Below are 23,261 nucleotides of genomic sequence, written 5' to 3' on the forward strand. Positions count from 1 at the left end.
ATCTCCTCCTGTCTTAAGTACTAATTGTTGTGCTTTTTCTTGATTTCTCTGCTTCTCTGATTTCTAACAATTTTCATAAAATTTCTGAAATATTTCTAATAACTCTACAGGATCTCTGGTTATAGGCTCCCTAAGTCTGGCAACAATCATTTCTGCTTTCTGTTGCCTAAGTCATTTTGTCAAATGTTTTTGTGCTCTGGAGTTATTATCAAAAACAGTTGCCTAACAGCAATTTTTCTATCTCATGCATATTATCCAGGTACTACTTTTTCTTAACTATTCTGTAATTGTGCCTCTTCTTGTTCTGTGAGATTCCCTTTATTCTGTAATACTTTTACATTTTCAGACCCTCTAAATAATTTTTGTTACTTCTTAACCATACCTCTCTTTTTAATTTCTACCCTGTTTTTAAACACCACTTTCATTTTATCCCACTCACTAGCTATAACTTCTGGAGTACTTTCTATCTTCCCTAATAATTCCTGAATAATTTCCACTATCCATTCCATAAATTCCTCTCTTTTTAACAGGTAGGGAAGCAGAAGTGTTTCATCTTCACTTCACTTCTATGCATTTTTATCTTAATATTTATTAGTGCATGATCTGAAATATTTAATAGATGTATGGAAGAGTTCTCAATTAAATGCACATGTTCCTGTGAAATATAATTTCTGTCTAATCTATCCCATTTATTATACCTTGGGGAATAATATGCAAATTCTCCCCAAGTTCCTACTGCTGAATTCATGTTTTCCATACCAAATGTTTTCATAGATTTATTCAGAAATCTATCATCTTTTGTTATACTTTCCATTCTAGGCCTTCTGGATACATCCTGATTCCAGTCCCACTAACAAGTAATATTCCCTGCTGAAAGCTGATTATGTCTCCCAATTTTTTGAGTTCTATAATAGTAGTTTTAGTTAGAATATAAATACATGCCCAGCATAATCCTCATCCCTTACCAGTAGCCCCTTACTACCAAAAATCTTTGATTATTATCTTTTTTCCCCATCTTCTATCAGTATTGCAGCTCCTCTAGCAATTAATAACAGTACTTGTTTTGTCATTTGTTATTGATATTTTACTGAATATCCATCCTGAAATCCTTTCTTTATCAAATTCACATGCTCATTTCTTTTTAAATCTGTCTCCTGTAGCATTGCTATTTATATTCTGCATTTCTTAATATAATTAAATATTCATTCCTTTTTGTCTATACCTGTGAGACCATTCACATTCTAAGATAATATGGAAATTGCCACCATTATGATAAGAAGTCATTATTCCCACCTATTATGACAGTTTTTTTAAATGTTTATTTCCAGGTTTTATGATACACGCACCCACTAGTGTTTGGCAGGTTGATCCCACATTTCTTAATACTACAAAAGGAGCAAAAAAGAAAAAGCATCTGTTTATTTTATTATCTTTGTCACATACAAAACAACTAAAAATGCTTGACTATAAAATATGCAATTTGCGTCATGAATAGTTTTGTAGAAATACTTTTATAAACCAAAATTGTTTTACTTACAGTTACCTTTTTCTTTCTTCTTCCTCTCTTCTCAGTGCCCTTTCAAACATTAATAGTTCTACATAAGTTTAACAAAGTGAACAAAAGTCTACACTTTCTACTTTTTCTTACACAGCCGGTTGTGACTGATGCTTTGGAGTTTCCAACATACACATGGTGTGCCCTTTCAGTTAACAATTCCTGCTGTGGAATACTACTCTAGTTGCTTATTTGTACCTATATACATTTAATGCAGTTGGTTCCTTTTAGTTTCTCTGGTACAGCAGAAAATCTAAGATGTTTGCTATGTGCTCTGTCCTCTAATTCTACAATTTTTTTGAAACATCGGTTCTTGAGCAGTCTCATACTCAGCCAGCTTTTTCTTCATTTTGACCTACGATTTTTGCAGTTTTATCAACACATCTGAATATCTGTTTAAGACTTCTTCCACTTGACCAGTCTGTTGTTATTTGAGTTGTTATATTCCTTCAGTGTTTATTTAATTTAATCAGCTCTGAGCACATTCAACTTACTTTTTCCTCTAGATTAAAGGAAGCCATGTAATGCATCAAAGCTGGAATTTGAACTGCTTTTTGCTGAACAGGTGTAGGATTCTTCCCAGTCAGTGTTTTTTCTTCATATGCTCTAGGTGGTTTTCTTTCAGGCTCTCTTTGTTTCTTCTTTGCTGGCACCCATGTACTTACAAACCAGAAACTGAATTTACTAAAAGTGACAGAGTTCCCGCCCCTTGTTTTTCAGTTTCTTTTTTCACACTGGGAGAGATGAAGTTAAGTTGTTGATCAATGTGTACCCGTCTTGTAAAGTGAAAAAGTTAATACACAGGTGAAGTGCTTTAAAAACAATTTAAATTGATTAATTAGTTCTTGTTTTAATTAGTGGGCATTGTTTGTATTTAAATGCAATTTGGATGGTGGTGTAATGTATTTTGATGAAGTCCCCATGTATTTGGGATGAAAGCACTCAATAATATTGTTTGTTTTGTGGTTGTAATATTAAATGGTGGATTTTAACCTTAGGGACCCTTATTTTTGGTGCATTTTGATTTTTAGGTTACATCTTGTAAAGTGCACAGTGGAAAGATTTTTATGTAAAATAGAGACTTCTTTGGGATGTATGTATTTGAAGCAGAAGAGGGGGGTGAATGGTGAAGGGGTGGACAAAACCTGCAATATGGGAGGTATGGAGTTTAATTCTTTAAGGAAATCTTCTGGAGAAAGTTTTGTTGTGCCACACTGAGTGCTGTTTGCAGATAGGCTATCCCCTACATAAAGGCGGCAACAACACCAAAATCTCTAATTTCTGCCCAATTGCCATACTATCTCCCATGTCTAAAATATTGGAAAAATGCATTCAGTCTCAACTTGTGAAATATCTACTGCAAAACGAATTCCTTTCCACCACTCAGCACAGCTTTCAACGTGGACACAGCACTATAACTGCCCTCCTCTCTTTTCTGAACACTGTCAACCACCATTGTAATGATGGCCAACTTGTCTCCACACTTTTCCTTGATCTCTCTAAGGCCTTTGATACCATTTCCCATTCACACCTAGGCATGTCCACATCCACTCTTGACTGGTTCTCCGACTATGTTACAAACAGACAGCAATCCACCAAGTGGCTACACTACCTTTTCTCACTACTGCCACTGAAGTTCCTCAAGGATCAATCCTGGGACCCCTTCTTTTCAGTATCTTCATTAATGACTTTCACTCCACTATCACTCATGGATCCATAGTACAATACACAAACAACTCTACTGTTATCTGCTCTGGCACCTCAGAAACAGAACTTCTGGCCACGACACAAAACGCTTTTTCCACTACTGAATCTTAGATGACCAATAACCACCTTGCCCTTAACCTCAACAAACCCAAACTCTTGATCTTTACAACTAAAAAAAACACCACGCTTAACAAATCAAACTTCACCATATACTCGTTCAATAAAATAGCCATAGAGGTAGTCCCCCACACCAAACTACTTGGCATTACTATAGATGATAACTTAACATTCGACCAACACATCCACAACAACATTAAAAAAATTACCAAAAACTTGGGACTCTCTATAGAAATAAATACTTCTTAAATTTCTCTACTAGAAAAACACTTGCCCAAACTTCCCTCCTACCCTCTCTCCGCTACGGCATCCTCATTCTTACAAACATCCAGTCCTACTTAAAAACTAAGATGGAATCCTGCTACAACAAAATTGCTACGTTTGTGACAAGTGCAAAATACTTTTCCCATCACTGTCACTCTTTACAATTCCTGAACTGGCTCGAACTACCACAACATCTTACACACAAACAACTATCTACAGCACACAAAATCATATATAAACCTCTCAGGTGCACATCCCTCACCTCCCTTCTAAATCTCTATCAACCAAATAGGCATCTTAGACCTGAAAACCAATCTCTTCTCCAAGTAAATAGACCAAAACTCCCTGCAGGATAGTACCTCTATTCTTTCACTGTTGCCAAACTCTGAAATGCTCTTCCACCTTCTCTTAGGACCATTAATAGTCCTCCCATACACAAAAAGACCTTACATCACTATCTCTCTTCTCAATGTCTGTACCATTGTACCATCTCCAATAACTCTGTAAGCTGATTTCCTATTTGACTCCCTCAAAACCCATAATTCTCACTGCCTCCCTCTCAGTGTCACCCTTGGCATATCTTCTTTTGGATCTACTTCAAATGATCAAAGTTTTAAAACTTAGAATTTCATATGGCCAAGACCATATGATTAAAGTTTCAAAACGTCGAACACCTGAAAGAAAAACAAAACAAAAAAATTTCCTGCACCCCACACACCCCCTGCTATTTAAATATACCAACTCCGAGATCGCACTACAGCAAGGAAAAGGGAAAATTTCCCATTCTGCGCTGTATAGAGATCTTCGTTCAGAACGTTCAAAGTTTTACAACTTCGATCATATGGTCTAGGCCATATGAAATTCTAAGTTTCAAAACTTCGATCGTCTGAATGGAACCCTTTCTTTTACCCTACTTGCCTCACAAGGCATATGCACAATAGTATAGTTATCTATGCTTGTTCATGTACACTATATAAGCTATTCTCTTTAATCTTTCTGCCACAAATGTATTATATACATACATTTGTATGGCTTATCTGTCCTCTCTATTAAATCCTAATATATATATACCTTGACCTTGAACCCAAGTTGATTTCATAAATTCTAACAATAACATTTTTATAATGTCCGAATGAATGTTATGATAAATACTCTGTAACCTAGCTAAAATTTGTAAACTCTTGTATTTATATCTTGTTGTATATTTGCATTGGAGTTTTTTTTCATGTTTAACAAATTTATATCTTTTTATATAATTGTTCTGGAGCTTTTCTCCCTGGGTCTGTACTGAAAATGGGTTCATATCAGCCCAGTGGACCTTCCCGGTCAACAAATGCAAACAAATAAATAAGGAGATTTTCTTCCTCTAAGTAGGTTAACCTCTTTCCAAAAATGTTTGGGGGAATGTAAGTGGATTGATCCTGGCCATCCACAGTCAGCTCAGTAGTGGGTGATGTCAGCATGTCCTCTACTGTTAACAATGCTGACAGTGCCACTGTTTTATCACACTGTACTATGTGTATGGTGCTATCATCAGCAGCCTCCAGTGACCCACTGACATCAGGCGTGCTGACCTGTTTTGCAGTATCCTTTTCTTATGGAATCTGTGAATGCATATAGATAACATTCCTCTGGCAATGCTAGTATATATTTGTGACTCCTGCCAACATAATGTCACATAAACTGATACATGCCAATCCTATACATAGCCTATTAGCACGTGTGCCTCATGATGCAGGGTGTCTCTGCTGCAGTCTAGTGTCTCTGGATGATATAAATGTATATGTATTTTTCTAAGTAAGCCATACACAAGTGCAAGTCAATGTTGTACAGGAATGGCACACACCACTACTTAACTGGTGCACCACTGCAGACAAGGCCCACTCCTGCTCATCCATGGTCTAGGGATTACATATGGTGTGCATTCTGAAGGATTCTGGCCACAAAAATTATACTTTATAACCAAGGCCATCCTGCTGTCCTACTGACTGTTGTTCCTGTTCATGAGCTTTTAGGTCATGTAAGGTATGCACAAATGTGGAACCTGGTCATTCTAATGTCATCCTGCATCATGTTAATGACCATGTCCATCTAATATTGATGGCCATAGTGCGACCCTGTGTCCCATCAATGCATGTCAAGTGGTGCTCTCAGTATGTGAAGATGTACACCAGCTGCCATTTTAGTTCCTTGACTTGATACGTGGATATGGCCTAAACAGGATCAAACTCTGACAGGACTCCCACCAGGTACAACAAGGAATGTATAATATTTTTTTGAGCCTGGTAAAGGTTGGGAGAGTGGCCTCATGGTTAAGGTGTTTGCCTTACAAACACAAGCACAAGGTGCAGGGTTTGAGTCTCACAAGGGATAACTGGCTAGGCTTAAAATGGCTCGCAAGGGTCGTTAGCTTAGTACTAACCAATGAACCTAAAGAAGGGTTATTGGGAGCATCTTCTCGGGGACTATGACAGCCTACTTTACAAAGTGCAAAAAATGAATAATGTCCAGCAACCAGCCATGGTAACACTTCAGCTTTATTCTAAAAACACAAAATCCAACAAATGAGTGCTTTCGCCAATCATTTGGCTTCATCAGAGTCATTGGAAAGTAAAATCCATCCATTTAAATAATGCCATCCATTACTGTGTAAACCAATCAAACATGCACCCTGAATTCAAATCTTCACATTTTTACATGCACGAATAAATAAATATTATATTTCTAAAACTAATACTTGTTAAAAACATGTATATATTATCAACTACCAATACATAACAAGTGTTATATAAGCTTATGCACATTTAAACATATAAGGGAAGAAAAATCATACATATGTATTTAACCTCATAATATAATATAACCACAGGCTGTATAAATACTAATCTATAATGTAATTCTATATATATTTCATATTAAATAGATTAGCTAATAAACAACAATTTATTAATGAAAAATAAAAAAATATAATAAATAATAATAATTTCATAATGTCCCCTTAGGGTATAATATTAGCTCTTTCTTTCAATATTGGGGTAAGTGACGCCCCTTCATTTAAACTTGGTAATTGTGTGGCATTGAGCCTCAATTGCCACTTGAGCTCTTTAGTTTCTACCAAAAGTTTATCATCCCTTCACCTATCATTAATGGGGACCCGATCAATTACAAAAAAAAAATAAAAATATTTTTTTTAAAATTAGGACAATTTTTACTATGTCAAAAAAGTGCATTACGTACATTTCCAATTTTTATAGCTCTCAAATGTTCCCCTATTCTGTCTTTGAGTCTACGGGTGGTATTACCCACGTAGAAAGCAGGACAGCTAACACATGTTGCTACATATACCAACATAGTGGTATTGCAACTGCATTTTACTGGGCATGAAATAGTGTATTCATGTCCTTGAATGACTACATATGGCCCATCATTTATGTAACGACAATATCTACACATTCCACATTTGTACATAACTGATTTGTGCCATCTACATGTTCTACCTTCTAGTATGTTTTTAATGTTTTTACCTCTACTATATGTGACCTTAGGTTAGTCACCTATCTTCTTTTTGATATTCTCATCAAAACATACCTGCCATGTCTTATTCATCGCCTCAACAAGTAGGGGACTTAATCCATTAAATTTCAAAATGAATACATCGGAGCCTTCTTTTGAATTGACTATATCTATTCTTACCTCTATTTTTAAAATAGGTTGAAAAGATGTGGATCTCTTACCTATAACTTCCCGTTTTGTGTTTAACAATAATTTTAAGGGGTAACCCCTTTCCAGAAACATACCAACTAAAAAATACATTTCTTTCCAAAATGATTCATTATCACTAACCAGCCTTGACATCCTTACCATCTGTCCCTTCACAATACTTTTTCTCTGATGATATGGGTGACAGCTGTCAAAGTATAGTAGTGAGTTTGAGTAAGTCTTCTTTCTAAAAATACTGCTCTGTAGGGTCATATTACTTTTTTCCAAATGAATGTCTAAAAAATCTATTTTTGATATATGCCACATGTATGTAAATTTCAGAAAAGTAGTAGTATTTAAATATTTAATGAACTCATCTATTTCATATTGTTCTCCTTTCCATAAAATTAGTATATAATCTAAAAATCTGTTATATAACAAGATTTTTTCTCTAAATTTAGACTGAAAAATAAAAGTTATTTCCCAGTGTAACAAGACTAAATTTGCATATACGGGTGCACATCTGGCACCCATAGCAACTACTGTGATTTGGTGGAACAATTCCTCTTTAAAACTCAAATAATTATTTTTAAGGATCATTTCCATCAATTCTACTAATATGTTTATTTTGGTCTTGCTGATCTTTTTGCTTTTAAGTAAGGATTCCCTAAAATAGTTCAGACCGTCTTCATGTGGAATCACTATAAATAAATTTACCACGTTGATACTTAAAAAAGTATAATGTATCAAAGTGTCTATTGATTTTAACCTCTCAAAGCAGTGCCATGAATCTTTAAGTATATGTTCAGCTTCTTTCACCACTATTTGGGTACCTAAATCCACAAATGCTGCCAAGGGTTCTGTTTTAGAACCCTTGGCAGCCACTATAGGTCTAAATGGTGGATTATTAATGTCTTTGTGTATCTTAGGTATCCCAAAAATCACTGGTGTTATCGGGTGATTTACAGTTAGAAATCTGACTTCATTAACTTCCAGGGCCCCTTGATATAAGGCATCCGATAAATATAGATCCACTCTCATATAGGCCCTGTTCATTTCATTTCCTGAAACTCTCTTATATGTTGTTGTGTCATTTAAGATGTCATGCATTAGATACATAGACTATATAATTCATTATCACAATGCCCCCACCCTTGTCTGGCTTCATACATCTCAACTCCTTGTTATTAGCCAGCTCAACCAATGTGAGCCTTTCTTCCTGACTTAAATTATTGATATTTGAGAAATGTTTGTTACTTTGAACAATTTTCCTAAATTCTGACTCACATAATCTTTCAAATAAATCCACTTCCTTATGGGTTGGGGGCAAAAATAAACTTTTTCTTTTTAATGTAACCGTCTCGTTACTAATAGTTTTGTTATTATCATTGAAAAACAATCTTAAATTAAGTTGTCTGATATATAGTTTCAGACTAATAAGGACTTCTGCTAAATCCAGTTTAAAAGATGGCACAAATGTTAGCCCCTTACTAAGTAACTTGAAATGTACATCTTGTATTTCTATGTTACTAAAATTATAGATACAAAAACCATGTTTCTTCAAAACATCACGTCATATCTTCAATTTGTTCATTCAAGTTATCCAAAACTAAGTTGTAATTTACAACAAATTCACAAACTGTCTCATCAAAAACTCGGTCAGATGCAAGAACATTCATTAATGTCTGTTGTACCTCGGCCCTTGGTATTGCCTGTTGTAATAGTTTCTGCCCTGATAGTGACCATTGTTTTGGTTTCAGGAACCCCCTCCTCTCTTGTTTTTTAACCGTTCCGACCTCCTCACATGAGGCTGCTGGTCCAAAAAACAGTCATAGTTATGGTAATTTGTCTCTGAGTCAGTTTCAGAATTGTTGTTTTGCCCACTATTTCCTTGATGTGTTTGTACATTCTGCAAATTATATTTCACATTCAGACCTCTGCACTTCTCTCAACCTCATATACACAATTATTTTTATAGTTATTTTTATCTCTTATGATTTTTTTCTACTTAATTGCAACATTATTTTTCACAAAGTCATCTATGTTCTTTAATAACTTCTGATAACTAGCAGCATATTGAGGAAATATAAGGTCATTGACAATATTAGCATTGAAATCTGTTATTTCTTTTTCCAAAATAGTTAACTTACTTTGGTTGTTTCTTATTAATATGCCCATCATTTCAAGCCCTGGTCTCTCTTCAGAACTTGAGCTAGTGTTGGTTTCCGATAAATTAATTTCTGGTAAACCGAGCCATTCATTAATGTCATTTGTTCTATGTAAAACGTTGGTAACCCCTTCATTTACTGTATTTACATCTTCCAAGACAGTGGGATGCATGGTAAAAAGTTCAGCCTGGGTACTTGTTAATGTGGGAAACGAACACCCACCTGTTTCTTCCCTTGTCAAAAGTGCAGTCAACCTCTTCACTGAAGTTGTAAGCTCTAAAATAGCCGCCTCCATTGTAAATCCAAGACAATGGAAGGTTGCAAATACACCCAAAGCAGCATGGCTATGTCAATGGCAATAAAAACAGCAATAGTGTTAACCAGCTAGTGCAGGACGTAAACGAAACACTAAACATAGACTGAGCCCAAATAGGGTAATAACTAAGAACAAAAAATGAATAATGTCCAGCAACCTGCCACAGTAACACTTCAGCTTTACTCTAAAAACACAAAATCCAAAGACTGAGCACTTTCGCCAATCATTTGGCTTCATCAGAGTCATTGGAAAGTAAAATCCATCCATTTAAATAATGCCATCCATTACTGTGTAAACGAATCAAACATGCACCCTGAATTCAAATCTTCATATTTTTACATGCACAAATAAATAAATACCATATTTCTAAAACTATCTAATACATGTTAAAAACGTATATATTATCAACTACCAATACATAACAAGTGTATACATATATATTTGTGTGTGTGTGTGTGTGTGTGTGTGTGTGTGTGTATATCTTTTTTTCCACTGTCTTTATAGTATGTTTCATTAGTTGTTTTTTTTTTTCATTTCAGGTAGGACTTTAATAAACTGTAGAATATATCACTGACCATTTGTGCCATTTTTATTTACCCTTTTTATTATATTACATTGTTGTTTTGTTCATCACCATTTCTTTTCTTTTTCTGTACAATCAGCTATGATGTAGGCAGTGGTGAGTTGATAACAACTGTGTTCTGTACCTGCCACCACACCAAGCACTGGGGCTCCAAGCCTGCTCCTGGTGACGTAGAGGACTCAATAATGACCTTCAGTGCTGCTTTTCTGGTGGAGTACATAGTCTCCTCTTCAGAGAGTGGTATGGATGGGTTCTCTTCTTCCATTTACATAGTCACACAGTTGTCCAATCCTGATCACAAGAACATCAGAGGTGCAGCACACCTATGATGTCAACCATGGAGGTGACTGACTTCTGGGGGTTCCCCTTTGGCCTGTCTTGGCAAGCCTTCCTCAGCCCTCAGCAAAAATAATTGTGTTTCCCATCCTTTCATGTCACACCCAATCCATTATTTGTTGCTCAAACATTCCCATCATCGGATATCCACCCTCTATTATTTTGTCTCTTCCTTGTTTTTCCGTCTTTCATGTTGTAGCAAAACACAAGCCTCTTGGCTTCCCTTAAGGACTCCTCTCGAACCTCTTGTAAGAACAAATCCAAAAACAAATGAAACAGAGTCCAAACTGGCCATAATCTTTTATTATAAAAAATAAGCGCTTTCAAGTTAAAAAATCCTTCATCAAACAAACTTCACATAATCATGACAGTCTTTAAATATTAAAAAATTTCTAAAGCCAACCAATTAATTTCTATACTTGACCTGCCTTTTCTTTAAGGCTGGTTTTAAAGGTACAGAACTATTTAACCCAGGTGGGTTGTCAGCAGCCAACTGTATGATCCATCTTAACTCTGCATACTCTGTATCATTGACAATGTCACCCCCCCCCTTTTTTTTTCATCTGTGCAACATGCAGAACCATAAAAACAAAAGTATGATCTGGAAAGCTGGAAACATGCTGGTACAATGCATTATGTCTGTCCTTCTATCTAATAGATGACAAAGGGTGCAATATTCTTGTTTTTAACTTACAATTATTTTTTCCAACATAAAAACTCAGACATGACTTGCAGCATGCCAAGTAAACCACATTCTCTGTATGGCAATCTGCATAAAACTCAAATGTGTATTTTTTGTTTGTAACGGGATGTATAAAATAATTTAAACCATTCACATTTAAACATGCTTTGCGATGCCTACAAGGAAAAGTCCCTGTTCTCGTGTGCAGAGGAAACACTGTTAGTCTTATTTTTTTAAACCAGGTTCTATGCATAACATGTCTTTTATGTTACTATTTCGCTAGAAGGTAAATCTAGGTTTCTCATCTAAAATATCCTTCAAGTGATTGTCACTTCTTAATATCTTCCAGTTTTGCTTAACAATATCACATATCCTATACACATTGTTACTATAATATAGCATTACACATGGGTTTTTTGTCATACTTATTAAATGGCTTCAACTTGTCTCCCTGCTGTTCTTTATTATCAGAAAACCATGGTCAAGCCCTGGCGTCCCTGTTAGATATTATACTGTTCTTAGTTTTATCTAAATTTTCCTTTGAATACCCCTTTTTCTTAAGATGTTCATTTAACACATTAATTTCTTTTGAAACTCATTATTGTCTGTGCACAGCCGATAAACTCTTTATCCTTGCCCTTGCATAATATTATGAAAAGTATGCCTAGGATGCATACTACGTGCATTCAAATAATGATTTCTCCAGTACTGTTTCCTATGCAAGGTGGTATCTATCTTGTAAGTTGCATTTTTATTTACTGTAACATCTAAAAAGACAATGGCCTCATTGCTATGCTCTACTGAAAACTTAAGAAAATCTGTAGTTTTCTCCAGGTAATCAACAAAGTTTAACAGTTCATCACTGCCCTGTGCTCAAAACAAAAAAATATCATCAAGAAATTTGGCATAAAAAATTGTTGAAGTCTTCCATAGATGTTCACATTTAAAAATATTTTATCTTCCCAGAAGGCTAACACTAAATTAGCATATGAGTTGGCACAGGGTGTGCCCATGACAACACCCTGTACCTGCCTATAATGTGTTCCATTACAAAGAAAGATGTTATTTTCTAACACCAATGCTAGTGCTTCCAGGACTAAAGTGTTTGTATTCTCATCATATATATTAACTGTATGCAGTACCTCTTCCACTGCCTTTAACCCAAATTCATTTGTGATGACCGTGAACATACTGCTGACATCCATGATTACCATCAACACATTCTTCAATTCTAAAGTTTGGCAAGCATCATACAGTTTTGATAAGAATTGTGCAGTGTCTTTCAAAATCCTAGGAAAATAAGCAAGCACATTTTTCAGTTTTGCTTCTACCCACGTAGATAAATGTTCAGTAACCCATCCCCTCCCTGAAACTATTGGTCTCATCGGTGGGGGTAGGGTATTTTTATGTATTTTTGGTAAGTGCTTTAAAAATAGGAATTACTGGATGTTCAATGCTTAAAAATACATACAAATTGTCATCTAGCACTCCATTTATTCTTAAAGCCCTTAGTTTCTTACCAACATTACTTATAGATTGCTTAACCATCAGAGGTGAGATGTTTCTATAAGTACTAATATCACTGGTTAGGGCATCCAAGGATTGTATGTATGCTGTAGTATCCATAACTGCAATGGCCTCACCCTTATCAGCTGGTTTGATAACCAGTCTTTCATCAGTCATTAAATCTAGCCGTGCTTGCCTTTCCAAATAAGTTAAATTATTAAACCTGCATGTTACATTGTCAAGATAAAGTCTTACTTCATCCTCACAAGTTTTTAAAAAAGTATGAACTGTGGGGTGCATAACTAGTACAAAAGTACTCGGATGTTTCATAACATTAGTATAATGGCTGTTTCCCCAAAACATGTTATTCAGAATAACATTCCACCCAAACGTGCAAATCCAGTATAACTTCACTTAATACTAACGCCCTACTGGGTACAAATGATAATCCTTTACCTAAAACATTAATTTGTTCTTTGGTTAATTGAACACTAAATATATTAAATACATTACAGTCATTAAAATCAGTCTGTTCATGACTCTCTGAGTTTCACATCCCTTTGTACACAGCGACCTCGCCTGTTTTCTGTTTTCTTCCTTACTGGTAATGGGAAAGATGGAAAAGTCATAGAACTGCTCCTTGCTGCAAAAAAAGAAGAGGAAAAAGAAGGAAGAGAGGTTTTCGGTCTTGCTCCCATGCTGATACTGGGCTGTTTAGTTCCCTGTGTAAAGTCATCAGCCCGAGCCATAGTAGAGGTGTTGCTATTGGGATCCATGGCAACCATGGAACCTTCTACTGTCATCGTTGTAGCCATAGAAGCATTGTACACATTTTGTTCAACCTTAACATTCTGAAAAACATCGCTGGGCTCAGTAGACACACTGTTGGCATGTAAATTACTTGCTACTGTTGGATTAGATTCAGTTCTAGCCTGCTCACAAGGCCATGTAAAAATACAGCCTGTCATGAAGTCCTGATAGTCCCTTTGCAGCTTTTTCATCTTTGTTTGCTGCAATTTATTTTCAAACAAGGCTATATTATTCAATACATGGGTAATTTTACACAGATGTTGGTCTGTGTTGTAATGCATCTGTAGGTTACTCCGTAGATCTTTTACCTCACTATGAAATTCCTCTTTAACAGGTGAAAAGTATTCTACAAGCAAATTCATATAACGGAAGCTAGTATCTATGTTAATCTGCTGCCACCGTGCTAGTAAGTCAGGACATGCATCTCCTTGTGCTGGCATACATAGTACTCTCATCCCCCTAGGCACTATTTTATATTCCAAGCATGCTTCCATGTGAAACCTCTGCCATTGCAGGCATTTCAATTTCTTGTGGTATTATCTAAACAAGTCAAAAGCTCAAAGAAAGTCTCATTTAATGGCTCACCTGCAGATAGGCCATTTTACTGTGTGTAGTTCTTCATCAAGTCCATCCCAAGTAAAGGATTTAAACAGGAAGAAACATTACTTTTGAATTTCTCGCTTACTGAGCCCAGTGAACGTTTGTGTGGCTGATAATCCAGTTCAACCTCATCATTATTTGAATGCACATAGTATGCATCCTAAGCATACTTTTCATAATATTATGCAAGGGCAAATATACAGAGTTGCTCGGCTGTGCACAGATAATAATGAGTTTCACAAAGAAATTGATGTGTTAAATGAACATCTTAAGAAAAAGGGGTATTCAAAGGAAAATTTAGAAAAAAACAGACAAGTTGAAGCCATCTAATAAGTATGACAAAGAACCCAAGGTAATGCTACATTATAGTACAATGTGTATGGGATATGTGATATTATTAAGCAAAACTGGAAGATATTAAGAAGTGACAACCACTTGAAGGATATTTTAGATGAGAAACCTAGATTTACCTTCAAGCAAAATAATAATATAAAAGACATGTTATGCAGTGCACTCTTTCTTCTCCACAGGATTTTATTCATGCAGTGTGCTCTTTCTTCTCCAGGTCCTCCAGGCAATTGAACCGAACTACAAGAGTCCCTCTTCAGTCACGACTAAGTACAGCAAAGGAAAAACATTCAAAATGTAACAATGAGAGGTACAATGAATGAGCAGATAAAAGGATAAGGAGGAACAAGTGATCTGATTTTTTTCACAAACGGTCGTTAATGGGATTATACGGAGGTCGTTTGGTGGCTGGATAATCCTGGTTTGTGATTCTAATGTGTTCTCTACGTTATGCCTAAGTCAGCTTTTGTGATTGCTGCTTTGTAACACTTCTGGCCTTCCAATAACTGAGACTTCACACGGAAAAAAATCGCGGAGCTGGTTCCGGGAGTTTGCCATTTCCTCCACTGTGGTGCGATCTCGGAGTTGGTATATTTAAGTAGGGGGGTGTGGGGGGCAAAGCCCCCCACATTATAAAATGTTTGAAGTTTTTTTTTTTTGGTAGACCAGCGATTTTTTCCCTGTGAAAAAAATCGCTGTTCCGGGTGTTTGAGATTTTAAGCTTTCGCTTAAAAGGGGTCAGTGAATTAGCGTTTGCTTTTCTAAGCATTCACTAATTTAATACAGACCCATATAATAATCAATAGATCAATTCAAGAGTCTTATGTGCTCAATATCTGGAAAAAAGCTTACATTCTGCCCCTGCACAAAGGTTGCAAAAATTCCGACATCTCAAACTTCCGGCCAAAAGCCATTCTCTCCCCCATCTCTAAAATACTTGAAAAATGTGTCTACACCCAACTAATCAACCACTTAATCAGCACCCAACTACTCACCCCTACCCAACATGGCTTTAGACCAGGCCATAGCACAAATACAGCCCTCATCTCCTTTTTGGAAACAGTAAATCAAGCATGCGATTCCGGTCTGATCATCTCTTCACTCTTCCTCAACCTTACAAAGGCATTTGATACAATTTCTCACCCCATTTTACTCTCTAAACTTAATAACCTAGGTGTCTCACCCCCAACCCTAAATTGGTTCTCTAGCTACCTTTCTGACAGATACCAATCAACCAAATGGCAGCAACCATCTTCCACCTTCTTAAAAATCTTCGCAGGTGTCTCCCAAGGCCCAATATTGGGCCCCCTACTATTCAACTTATTCATCAACAATTTCCATGAGTCACTAATACAGGCTGACATAATACAATATGCAGATGACTCAACAATTATCTGCACTGCAAAAAAACCCTAATGAGCTTCAACTACTAACCCAAAATGCCTTCACATCCACCGAAAAATGGATGTCAAATAATCACCTCGCTCTCAACTCAAACAAGACCAAGCTGATTCTATTCACTCCCAAAAAACAACACCCCTGAGCAGGGCTGAATTCTCTATCCTCTACCAAAATAATACCTCCATAGAGGTTGTCCCCAGTACTAAACTGTTAGGAGTCACTATCGATGAAACCCTAGATTTTGAACCCCAAATACTCAATAACATCAAAAAGACACACCAGACACTAGGTACTCCCTACAGAGATAGCTACTGCCTAAATAAAAATGGCAAAAGAACACTAGCCTCTGCCTTCCTACTTCCATCCCTCCTATATTGTGCCACCATCCTCACTGATATACACTCTTCACTAAAAAACAAACTTGATATATGCTACAATAAACTTGCTAGATTTGCAACAAATGCTAGATCCTCATCACAACACTGTTCCTCACTGCAACAACTAAACTGGCTTGAACTTCCACTCTATCTCAACTACCTCCACTTAATTACTGCACATAAAATAATATATAGACCAACAGCTTGTCCAGCTCTCTCCTCTATATTAACTCTGTACCATCCAAACAGACACCTTAGATCTGAAAAATAAATTCTACTTAAAGTCAATAAACCTCAACTTTCAGCTGGCCAATGCTTTACTCCTTCACTACCTCCAAACTTTGGAATAATCTCCCAACCTCAATAACCTCCATCTCATACCCTGCTCTCTTTAAAAAATGCCTCAGACAACACCTCTCTACCTGCTGGTTATGCCCATGCTAAAAATAACTCCTCTTCTCTTCTCACTACTCCCACTCTCTGGGGCTACAGGTGTGCACTCTTAGCAGGACTTCAGTCATACCTATGACTGTTACTACACTGCCTACACAGATTTAAATGTATGTAAATAATTGTATACGATGTTACTTTGTTTTCTGCCTCCCAACCAGTAATGTCTATGGCATCTATATGACCAAAAGTACATGTTAATATCAATCGATGGACTACCATAAAACTGCAATGGAATTACTAAAAAATTGTAAACAGTGCTACATTTCTGATATTTGTATTTTTTGATATTTGTATTTCTGTAATGTTGACTTTTATGTGGAGCTTTTCTCCCCGGGCCTCCACTGAAAATGGGCTCACCTAGGCCCAGTGGACTTTCCCGGTAAACAAATGCAATAAATAAATAAATAAATAAACCTGGTTTAAAAAATAATAAGGCTAACAGTTTTCCTCTGTACACATGAGAACAGGGACTTTTCCTGTAGGCATTGCAAAGCATGTTCAAATGTGAATGGTTTAAATTATTTTATACATCCTGTTACAAACAAAAAATACACATTTGAGTTTTATGCAGATTGCCATACAGAGAATGTGGTTTACTTGGCATGCTGCAAGTCATGTCTGCGTTTTTATGTTGGAAAAACTAATTGTAAGTTAAAAACAAGAATATTGCATCATTTGTCATCTATTAGACAGAAGGACAAACATAATGCATTGTACCAGCATGTTTCCAGCTTTCCAGATCATACTTTTGTTTTTATGGTTCTGCATGTTGCACAGATGAAAAAAAGGGGGGGTGACACTGACAATGATACAGAGTATGCAGAGTTAAGATGGATCATACAGTTGGCTGTTGACAACCCACCTGGGTTAAATAGTTCTGTACCTTTAAAACCAGCCTTAAAGAAAAGGTGGGTCATGTATAGAAAGTAATTGGTTGCTTTTAGAAATGTTTTAATATTTAAAGACTGTCATGATTATGTGAAGTTTGTCTGATGAAGGGTTTTTTAACCTGAAAGCACTTACGTTTTATAATAAAAGATTACAGCCTGTTTGGACTCTGTTTCGTTTGTTTTTGGATTTATTCTTAAAAGAGGTTCGAGAGGAGTCCTTAAGGGAAGCTAAGAGGCTTGTGTTTTGCTGAATTTTGGTATCTTGTTGCATCTTCTTTCCACATGGCCGAACTACAGAATGATGAGGTTGAACTGGATTATCAGCCACACAAACGTTCACTGGGCTCAGTAAGTGAGAAATTCATAAGTAATGTTTCTTCCTGTTTAAATCCTTTACTTGGGATGGACTTGATGAAGAACTACACACAGGAGAATGGCCTATCTGTAGGTGAGCCTTTAAATGAGACTTTCAGCTTTTGACTTGTTTAGATAATACAACAAGAAAACTGAAATGCCTGCAATGGCAGAGGTTTCACATGGAAGCATGCTTGGAATATAAAATATTGCCTAGGGGGATGAGAGTACTATGTATGCCAGTACAACGAGATGCATGTCCTGACTTACTAGCGCGCTGGCAGCACATTAACATAGATAATAGCTTCCGTTATACGAATTTGTTCATAGAATACTTTTCACCTGTTGAAGAGAAACTTCGTAGTGAGGTAAAAGACCTACAGAGTAACCTACAAATGCATTACAATACTGATCAACATCTGTGTAAAATTACCCATGTATTGAATAATATAGCCTTGTTAGAAAATAAATTGCAGCAAACGAAGATGAAAAAGCTGCAAAGGGACTATCAAGACTTCATGATAGGCTGTATTTTTACATGCCCTCATGAGTAGGCTAGAAGTGAATCTAATCCAGCAGTAGCAAGTGATTTACATACCAACAATATGCCTACTGAGCCCAGTGATGTTTTTCAGAATGTTAATGTTCAACAAAATGTGAACAATGCTTCTATGGCTACAACCACAACAATAGAAGGTTCCATGGTTGCCATGGATCCCAATAGCAACACCTCTACTATGGTACGGGCTGATGACATTACACAGGGAACTAAACAGCCCAGTATCAGCATGGGAGCAAGACTGAAAACCTTGCTTCCTTCTTCTTCATCTTCTTCTTTTTTTGCAGCAAGGAGCAGTTCTAGGACTTTTCCAACTTTCCCAGTACCAGTAAGGAAGAAAACAGAAAACAGGCGAGGTCGCTCTGTACAAAAGGATGTGAAAAGGCGGAGAGTCATGAACTGACTGATTTTAATGACTGTAATGTACTTAATATATCTAGTGTTCAATTGACTAAAGAACAAATTAACGTTTTAAGTAAAGGATTATCATTTGTACCCAGTAGGGCATCAGTATTAAGTGAAGTTATACTGGATTTGCACATTTGGGCGGAATGTTATTCTGAATAACATGTTTAGAGGAAACAGCCATTATACTAATGTTATGAAACATCCGAGTACTTTTGTACCAGTTATGCACCCCACAGTTCATACTTTTTTAAAAACTTGTGAGGATGAAATAAGACATTATCTTGACAATGCAACATGCAGGTTTAATAATTTAACTTATTTGGAAAGGCAGGCACTGCTAGATTTAATGAATGATGAAAGACTATTTATCAAACCAGCTCATAAGGGTGGGGCCGTTGCAGTTATGGATACTACAGCATACATACAATCCTTGGATGCCCTAACCAGTGATATTAGTACTTATAGAAACATCTCACCTCTAATAGTTAAGCAATATATAACTAATGTTGGTAAGAAGCTAAGTGTTTTAAGAATAAATGGAGTGCTAGATGACGATTTGTATGCATTTTTAAGCATTGAACATCCAGCAATTCCTCTTTTTAAAGCACTACCAGAAATGCATAAAAATACCCTAACCCCACCGATGAAACCAATAGTTTCAGGGAGGGGATGGGTTACTGAACATTTATCTATGTGGGTAGAAGCAAAATTGAAAAATGTGCTTGCTTATTTTCCTAGGATTTTGGAAGACACTGCACAATTCTTATCAAAATTGTATGATGCTTGCCAAACTTTAGATTTGAAGAATGTGGTGATGGTAACCATGGACGTCAACTGTCTGTTCATGGTCATCACAAATGAATTTGGATTAAAGGCAGTGAAATAGGTACTGGATACAGTTAATATATATAATGAGAATACCAACACTTTAATCCTGGAAGCAATAGCATTGGTGTTAGAAAACAACATTGTTCTTTATAATGGAACACATTATAGGCAGGTACATGGTATTGCCATGGGCAAACCCTGTGCCAACTCATATGCTAATTTAGTGTTAGCCTTCTGGGAAGATAAAAATATTTTTAAATGTGAACATCTATGGAAGACTTCAACAATTTTTTATGCCAGATTTGTTAATGATATTTTTTTGTTGTGGGTACAGGGCAGTGATGAACCGCTAAACTTTGTTGATTACCTGGAGAAAACAAAAGATTTTCTTAGGTTTTCAGTACAGCACAGCAATGATTCCATTGCCTTTTTAGATGTCACAGTAAATAAAATGCAACTGGTAAGATAAATACCACCTTGCATAGGAAACAATGCCGGAGAAATCATTATTTGAATGCACGTAGTATGCATCCTAAGCATACATTTCATAATATTATACAACGGCAAGGATACAGAGTTTCTCGGCTGTGCACAGAAAATAATGAGTTTCACAATGAAATTAATGTCTTAAATGAACATCTTAAGAAAAAGGGATATTCAAAGGAAAATTTAGAAAAAACTAAGAACACTATAATATCTAATAGGGAAGCCAGGGCTAGACCATGGTTTTCTGATAATAAATGACAGCAAGTTGAAGCCATCTAATAAGTATGACAAAAAACCCAAGGTAATGCTACGTTATAGTAACAATGTGTATGGGATATGTGATATTATTAAGCAAAACTGGAAGATATTAAGAAGTGACAATCACTTGAAGGATAGTTTAGATGAGAAACCTAGAATTATCTTCAAGCAAAATAGAAATACAAAAGATATGTTATGCATAGAACCTGATTTAAAAAATAAGAAGGCTAACAGTGTCAGCTAATCTCCACCCTACTCTTTGCATCCCCGTTACTTACCAGCCTTAAACAGATAGACCTACACAAGCTGGATGCTTGTTACAACAAAATTGCTAAATTTGCCACTGGAACCTCCTACCGCATCCATCATTGTATCTCCCTTAAAGAACTAAATTGGCTAGAACTCCCACAACTCCTTCACTTTAATTAACTCCCCCTCGCTCATAAACTTATTAACCACCCCTTAACATCCTTTCCCTTCAAACCCTTTTTCAACCCTATCACCCCACTAGGCCCCGAAAATCAAGCAACAAAAATCAACTCACTGTTATCAAACCCAAAAACTCAGCAGGAGAAGCCATATTTTTATGTACCATATCTAAACTTTGGAACAATCTTCCATCCTCTATAACTACTCTACTTTCCAGCAGCCTTTTCAAGACTGCAATCAAATTCCACTTAAATTTGCACTGGCTTTGTCCTTGTTCTAATCCAGACTAACACCCCCACCCTTACCCCCCCCCCCCACCTGGACTCTTAACCCAACTATACTACCGCCACTACTAACTACAGTCAGAAATAGATAGTTGTCTTTACATACTTTAACATCTTGTCTGACAACTTGGTTACTAATATTATAAATGACAAGAAACTATCTTAACATTTACTGTATATACTGTTGATAATCAACATCTTGTTATTGTATTAAAGCCAATACCCTGTAATGTTGTTTACTATTGCTGCAAGTTTGCATCTCTATTTATCATGTACATGATGTGGAGCTTTTCTCCCCGGGCATCTGCTGAAAAAGGACCTGCATCCAGTCGGAATTTCCCGGTAAACAAATATAAATAAATAAATGAATAAATAACAGTGTTTCCTCTGCACACATGAGAACAGGGACTTTTCCCTGTAGGCACTGCAAAGCATGATCAAATGTGAATGGTTTAAATTATTTTATACATCCTGTTACAAACAAAAAATACACATTTGAGTTTTATGCAGATTGCCACACAGAGAATGTGGTTTACTTGGCATGCTGCAAGTCATGTCCGCGTTTTTATGTTGGAAAAAATAATTGTAAGTTAAAAACAAGAATATTGCACCATTTGTTATCTATTAGACAGAAGGACAAACATAATGCATTGTACCAGCATGTTTCCAGCTTTCCAGATCATACTTTTGTTTTTATGGTTCTGCATGTTGCACAGATGAAAAAAAGTGTGTGTGGGGAGGGACTTTGTCAGTGATACAGGGTATGCAGATTTAAGATGGATCATACAGTTGGCTGCTGACAACCCACCTGGGTTAAATAGTTCTGTACCTTTAAAACCAGCCTTAAAGAAAAGGCGGGTCAAGTATAAAGTAATTGGTTGCTTTTAGAAATGTTTTAATAACTAAAGACTGTCATGATTATGTGAAGTTTGTCTGATGAAGGGTTTTTTAACCTGAAAGCGCTTACGTTTTATAATAAAAGATTATGGCCAGTTTGGACTCTGTTTTGTTTGTTTTTGGATTTGTCTTTCATGTTGGACGGTGCAGTGGTAGTGTGTGTTGTCGCCTCACAGCAAGAGGTTCTCTGGTTCGATTCTTGGCTGGAGTGCCTTCTGTGTGGAGTCTGCATGTCTTTCCTGCGTTCATGTGGGTTTCCATCGGGTGCACTGGTTTCCTCCTATGTTTCAAAGACATGTGTCTGGAGTATTGCTCCCCGGGTCTCCACTGAAAATTGGCTTCATTCCACATCAAGCTTTCCCGCTAAACAAATGTTAAATAAATAAAATAAATAAAATGTTACTACCTCAGTCTTTGTAAGTATTACACGTTTGCTTGTCTGCCACTACTTCCACCTCTATAGCTTATTTCTTAACCTACACTTTCCTCATGCTACCTTCCCCTGCTCCTATTCTTTTTATTCAAAAAAAAAAATTATTTTCTTCCCCCCACTTCACACCATTCTTCACTTCTCACTGTCCTACTGTGTGTTCCTCTGCTTGCTCTTTCCCATTTCTGACAGTCCTGTCACCGCATATTGCTCCCAGCTATATACTAAAATCTGTTGGTACTTTGTTTTGGAGCTAATGTGTGGGCTCCCAGCTGTACCTGTTTAGCAACTATGAGATGCTTCACTGCATGTGTGAACACCTCATGCATGTGTGAAGTATCAGGCATGATACTTGCAAACTGCTGTCTCCAGTCATATGAGAACTCATACCACTATCAGTTCAGTTACGTCTTTACTGTCACTTTCACAACTGCAGAGATTCATTTTGCAGAACTGTCCCCAATATGACCAAGCTATGTCAAACAAATGTATACCTAAAATGCACTCAGACAGGTT

General features: G+C 36.5%; 1 protein-coding gene across 1 annotated transcript in view; it reads right to left on the bottom strand.

The window, feature by feature from the left end:
* Positions 1–23,261, bottom strand: part of LOC122797061 (echinoderm microtubule-associated protein-like 6) — a 3,800,753-nt gene that overhangs the window by 2,899,084 nt on the left and 878,408 nt on the right. The window lies entirely within an intron of this gene.

This window comes from Protopterus annectens, chromosome 3.part0, assembly GCF_019279795.1.
Source record: "Protopterus annectens isolate FY-2018-M chromosome 3.part0, PAN1.0, whole genome shotgun sequence".
Classification (NCBI taxonomy): Eukaryota; Metazoa; Chordata; order Ceratodontiformes; family Protopteridae; genus Protopterus; species Protopterus annectens.